The sequence below is a fragment of the Rattus rattus genome, chromosome 9 (genome assembly GCF_011064425.1).
Source record: "Rattus rattus isolate New Zealand chromosome 9, Rrattus_CSIRO_v1, whole genome shotgun sequence".
Lineage (NCBI taxonomy): Eukaryota > Metazoa > Chordata > Mammalia > Rodentia > Muridae > Rattus > Rattus rattus.
The window spans coordinates 38,220,388-38,227,181 of record NC_046162.1 but is presented as its reverse complement, the minus strand read 5'-3'; positions in this window follow the sequence as shown (position 1 = coordinate 38,227,181).

Genomic DNA, 6,794 nt, shown 5'->3' with positions numbered 1-6,794 from the left:
CAGGCATTTATAGAACATTGCATACTAAAACAAAAAGATTTATCTTCTTTTCAGCACCTCATGGTGCCTTCTCCAAAATTGACCATATAATTGGTCACAAAACACACCTCAAAAGATACAGGAAGATAGCAGTAATCCCATGCATTCTATCAGATCCCTACTGACTAAGGCTGGTCTTCAATAACAACAATTATGACAGAAAGGCCACATACACATGGAAGGTGAAAAACTCTGTACTCAATGATAACCTAACATAGGAACAAATAAAGACAGAAACTAATGACTTCTTAGAACTTAATGAAAATGAAGCACAACATACCCAAACTTATGGGACACGATGAAAGTCAGGCTAAGAGGAATGCTCATAGCTCTGAGTGCTTGCAAAAAGAAACAGGAGAGAGAATACATATACAGCTTGACAGCACATCTTAAAGCTCTAGAACAAAAAAATCAAATACCCTGAAGAGGAGTAGAAAGCAGGAAATAATCAAACTTGGGACTGAAATCAACCAAATAGAAACAAAAAGGAGTATACATAGAATCAACAAAACCAGGAGCTGGTTCTTTGAGAAAATCAACAAGATAGATAAACCCTTAGCCAGACTAACCAGAGGGCACAGAGAGTGTATTCAAATTAATAAAATCAGAAATGAAAAGGGAGACCTAACAACAGAATCTGAGGAAATTCAAACAACCATCAGATCCTACTACAAAAGCCTATATTCAACAAAAGTGGAAAAATCTGTAAGAAATGGACAATTTTCTAGACAAATACCAGGTACCAAACTTAAATTAGGAACAGATGAACCATCTAAACAACCCCATAACTCCTAAAGAAATAGAAGCAGTCATTAAAATTCTCCCAATCAAAGAGGCCAGAACCAGATAGATAGTTAGACCTTCATAGAAGACTTCATACCCATACTGTGCAAAGTATTCCACAAAATAGAAACAGATGGAGCACTACCAAATTCCTTCTATGAAGCCACAATTACTTTTATACCTAAACTACACAAAAACCCAACAAAGAAAGAGAACTTCAGACCAATTTCCCTTAAGAATATAGATGCAAAAATACTCAAAAAATTCTTACAATCAGAATCCAAGAATACATCAAAACAACCATTCATCATGATCAGGTAGGCTTCATCCCAGGGATGCAGGGATGTTTCAATATACAGAAATCCATCAACATAACCCACTATATAAATAAAGTCAAAGAAAAAAACACATTATCATCTCATTAGATGTTGTGAAAGCTTTTAATAAAATTCAACACCCTTTTATGATAAAAGTCCTGGAAAGAGCAGGAATTCAAGGCCCATACTGAAACACAGTAAAAACAAAATACAGCAAAGCAGTAGTTAGCATTAAACTAAATAGAGAGAAACTTGCAACAATCCCATTGAAATCAGGGACCAGACAAGGCCGCCCATTCTCTCCCTAGTTATTCAATATAGTACTCAAAGTCCTAGCCAGAGCAATCAGACAATGGAAGGAGGTCAAGGAGATACAAATTGGAAAGGAAGAAGTGAAAATATCACTATTTGCAGATGATATGATAGTATATTTAAGTGACGCCAAAAGTTCCACTGAAGAAATACTAAACCTGATAAAGGACTTCAGCAAAGTGTTGGGGTATAAAGTTAACTCAAACAAATCAGTAGCCTTCCTCTACTCAAAGGATAAACAGAGTGAGAAAGAAGTTAGGGATATGGTACCCTTCATAATTGTCCCAAATAACATGAAATACCTTGGTGTGACATTAACCAATCAAGTGAAAGATCTGTATGACAAGAGCTTCATGTCTCTAAAGAAAGAAATGGCTTATGCTCTAAGATCAAGAATCAGCAAAAGGGACCTCATAAAACTGCAAAGCTTCTGTAAGGCAAAGGATACCATCATTAGGGCAAAATGGCAACCAACAGATTGGATCGTTACCAGTCTTATATCTGATACAGTGCTAATATCCAAAATATATAAAGAACTCAAGAAGTTAGACTCCAGAGAGGAAATAACCCTATTTAAAATGGGGTACAGAGCTAAACAAGATTGCACAGCTGAGGAATATTGAATGTCTGAGAAGTACCTAAAGAAATGTTCAACATCATTAGTCATCAAGGAAATGCAAATCAAAACATCCCTGAAATTCCAACTCACACCACTCAGGAAAGCTAAGATAAAAAACTCAAGTGACAGCAGATGCGGGCAAGGATGTGGAGAAAGAAGAACACTCATCCATTGTTGGTGGGATTGCAGACTGGTACAACCTTTCTGGCAATCAATCTGGAGGTTCCTTAGAAAATTGGACATTGCATTTTCTAAGGACCCAGCTATACCACTCCTGGGCATATACCCAAAAGATCCTCCAACATACAACAAAGACACATGGTCTGCTACGTTCATAGCAGTCTTATTTATAATAGCCAGAAGCTGGAAAGAACCCAGATGCCCTTCAACAAAGGAATGGATACAGAAAATGTGGTACATCTACACAGTGGAGTACTCCTCAGCTATCAAAAACAATGACTTCATGAAATTCATAGGCATATGGAATGAACTAGAAAATATCATCCTGAGAGAGTTAACCTAATCACAGAAAAACACACATGGTATGCACTCATTGATAAGTGCATATTAGCCCCAAATCTCGAATAACCCCAGATGCAATCCAAGGGCCACATGAATCTCAAGAAGAAGAATCACCAAAATGCAGATGCTTCACTCCTTTTTAAAGGGGGAACAAAAATATTCATAGGAGGGGATAGGGAGGCAAAGTTTAGAGCAGAGACTGAAGGAATGACCATTCAGAGCCTGCCCCACATGTGGCCCATATATATATACAGCCACCAAAACTAGATGGGATGGATGAAGCTAAGAAGTGCGTGCTGAAAGGGACCAGATATAGATCTCTCCTGAGAGACACAACCAGAGCATGTCAAATACAGAGGTGAATGCTAGCAGCAAACCATTGAACTGAGAACGGGACCCCCTCCCCCCATTGGAGGAATTAGAGAAAGTATTGAAAGAGCTGAAGGGGCTTGCAACCCCAGAAGAACAACAGTGCCAACCAACCTGAGCTCCCTGGGACTAAACCACTACCCAAGGGCTATACATGGACTGAACCATGGCTCCAACTGCATATGTAGCAGAGGATGGCCTTGCTGGGCACCAATGGAAGGAGAAGTCCTTGGTTTTGCCAAGGTTGGACCCCAGGTGTAGGGGAATGTTGGGGGGGGCACGAAAGGTGGTGAATGGGGAGTGGAACACCCTTATTGAAGAAAGGGATGGGGAGGGGATGGGAAGGGGATGGGGACTTATGTCTGGGAAACTGGGGAAGGGAATAACATTTGAAATGTAAATAAAAAATAATCCAATGGGGAAAAAAGAGTTAAAAGAAAAAAAAAGGGTCCTAACTCGAAACATTCAAGAAATCAAGGACACAATGAAAAGTCTGAACCCAAGAATAATAGTTACATTAGAGTAAAGATTTTGAACTCACAGGACCTGAAAAGTCTTCAACAAAATTATTGATGAAAACTTACTGAACCTGATGAAAAAAATGCCCATAAATACAAATAAAAGAAGCCTACAGAACTCCAAAGAGATTTGACCAGAAGAGATGTTCATCCTATCATATAATAATTAAAACACCAAGTGCACAAAACAAAGAAGGTGTTTTGATAGCTGTAAGGGGAAAAGGTCAAGTACCATATAATGACAAACCTATTAGAATTACACAAGACTTCTCAACAGAGACTCTAAAAGCCAAAAGATTTTGGACAGATGACAGAAAAACCCTAAGAGAACAAAAATGGCAAGCCAGGTTCTATATCTAGCAAAACTCTCAATTACCATGGATGGAGAAATCAAGATGTTTCAAGAGAAAGGCAAATTTAAACAATATTTCCACTAACCTACCCTCCAGAGGATATCATAAGGAAAGTCCAAGAGAAGGTGGGAAACTATATCAAAAAAAGTAAGAAATTAACCTTTTCACAACAAACCTAAAAGAGAAGAAACACACAAACACAATTACACTTCTAACAACAAAAATAACAGGAAGAAATAACTATTGATTCTTAATATTTCTCAATATCAATGGATCCAATTTTGAAGGTGATGGCAGGGTTGCTATAAAAACAGACCCAGAATTTGCTGCACACAGGAAAACACACATCAAGACAAAGATAGACACGCCACCAGCAATAGCTGGAAAAATTCAAGCAAGTGTCCCAAGAAACAGTTGAGTAGACATTCTAATATCCAATAAAACAGATTTTCAGCTAAAAGTTAACAAAAAAAGATGGGGAAGAACACTAACATACCCATCAAAGTAAAAACCCACCAAGATGAACGCTCAATTTTGACTATCTATGCCCCAAATGCAAGGGCACCCACATTTGTAAAAGAAACATTACTGAAGCTCAAAGCACACATTGAACCTCACAAAACAATAGTAGAAGATTTCAACACTTCACTCTCACCAATCATCGAAACAAAAACTAAACAGAGACACAGGGAAACCAAAAGAAGTTATGGACCAGATATATTTAACAGATATCTACAGAACATTTCACCTTAAAACAAAAGAATATACCTTCATCTTGGTACCTCATGGTACCACCTCCAAAATCAACCATTTATTTGTACACAAAACAAACCTCAACAAACCTCAACAGGAACATTGATTTAATTTTATGTGTTCTATCAGACCTCCATGAACTAAGGCTGATCTTCAATAAAAACAAAAACAACAGAGAGCCCACATACACATGCAAGGTGATCAACTATCTCCTCAATGATAACTTGGTCAAGGAAGAAATAAAGAAATAACTTAAAGGCTCTTTAGAATTTGGTGAAAATGGAGACACAACATACCCAAACTTATGGGACACAATAATAGCAGTGCTAAGAGGAAAACTCATATCTCTGATTGCCTCCAAAAAGAAATTGGAGAGATCATACACTAGCACCTTTACATCACATCTGAATGCTCTAGAACAAAAAAGCAAATATACCCAAGAGGAATAGAATGCAGGAAATAATCAAACTCAGGGCTGAAATCAACCAAGTAGAATCCAGAAGAACTATACTAGAAATAAAAAACTAGAAGCTGGTTCATTGAGAAATTCAACTAGATAGATAAACCCTTAACCAAACTAGCCAGAGCGTATAGCAACAGTATCCAAATTGACAAAATCAGAAATGAAAATGGAGATACAACAACTGAAACTGAAGAAAATATAAAAAAAATTATAAGATTCTACTACAAAAGCATATACCCAACAAAACTGAAAAACTAGAAGAAATGGATGATTTTCTAGACAGATACCAAGTACCAAAGTTAAATAAGAATGAGATAAGCTATCTAAACCATCCCGTAAACCCCTAAGGAAATAGAAGCAGCCATTAAAAGTCTCCTAACCAAAAAAGCCCAGGACCAGAAGGTTTTAGTGCAGAATTCTATCAGACCTTTGAATAAGACCTAGTACCAATAGTTCTCAAAGTGTTGCATAGGTGGTAATGAATAGCCTAGTAAGGGCACCAGTGGAAGGGGAAGTCCTTGGTCCTGCTAAGACTGAACCCCAGTGAACGGGATTGTTGTGGGGAGGGCGGTAATGGGGAGAAGATGGAGAGGGGAACACCCACATAGAAGGGGAGGGGGACTGTTTAGCAGGATGTTGGCCTGGAATCTGGGAAAGGGAATAACAATTGAAATGTAAATGAGAAATACCCAATTTAATAAAGATGGAGAAAAAAGTGTTTCATAAAATAGAAACAGAAGAATACTACCTAATACATTCTATAAGCCACAGTTACACTGATACCTAAAACACATAAAGACCCCACAAAGAAAGAGAACTTCAGGTCAATTTCCCTAATGAATATTGATGAAAAAAGAACCCAATAAAATCTTGGAAACCAAATCCAAGAACTCATCATAATGATCATTCAACATGACTAAGTAGGCTTCATCCCAGGGATGGAGGGAAAGTTCAATACATGGAAATCCATCAACACAGTCCACTATATAAACAAACTCAGAGGGGAAAAACACATTATCATCTGATTAAACACTGAAAAACCTTTTGACAAAATACAGTACACCTTAATGCTAAAACTATTGGAGAGAAAGGAATCCAAGGTCCATACCTAAATATAATAAAATCAATATATGACAAGCCAATAGCCAACATCAAACTAAATGGAGAGAAACTTGAAGCAATCCCACTAAAATTAGGCAAAAGATCAGGCTGCTCACTCTTCCTCTGTCTGTAATCTATCAAGTACTATTTGAATAGTATTTGAAGTTCTAGCCAGAGCAATTGGGCAAGAGAAGGATATCAAAGGGATACAAATTGGGAAGGAGGAAGTCAAGATACTGTTATTTGCAGATTATGTGATAGTACACATAAGTGACCCAAAAATACATCAGAGAACTCCTACAGCTGATACACAACTGTGCAAAATTGAAAATAATTTTTCACTTTTTTTTATCAACTTATATTTCTTATATACATTTCGGAAAAGGTTCATTCCCTTTCCCTGGTTTCCAGGCAAACATCCCCTCCCCCCTCCTTCCTTATGAGTATTCCCCTCCCCACCCTCCCCCCATTGCCGCCCTCCCCCCAACAGTCTAGTTCACTGGGGGTTCAGTCTTAGCAGGACCCAGGGCTTCCCCTTCCACTGGTGCTCTTACTAGGATATTCATTGCTACCTATGAGGTCAGAGTCCAAGGTCAGTCCATGTATAGTCTTTAGGTAGTGGCTTAGTCCCTGGAAGCTCTGGTT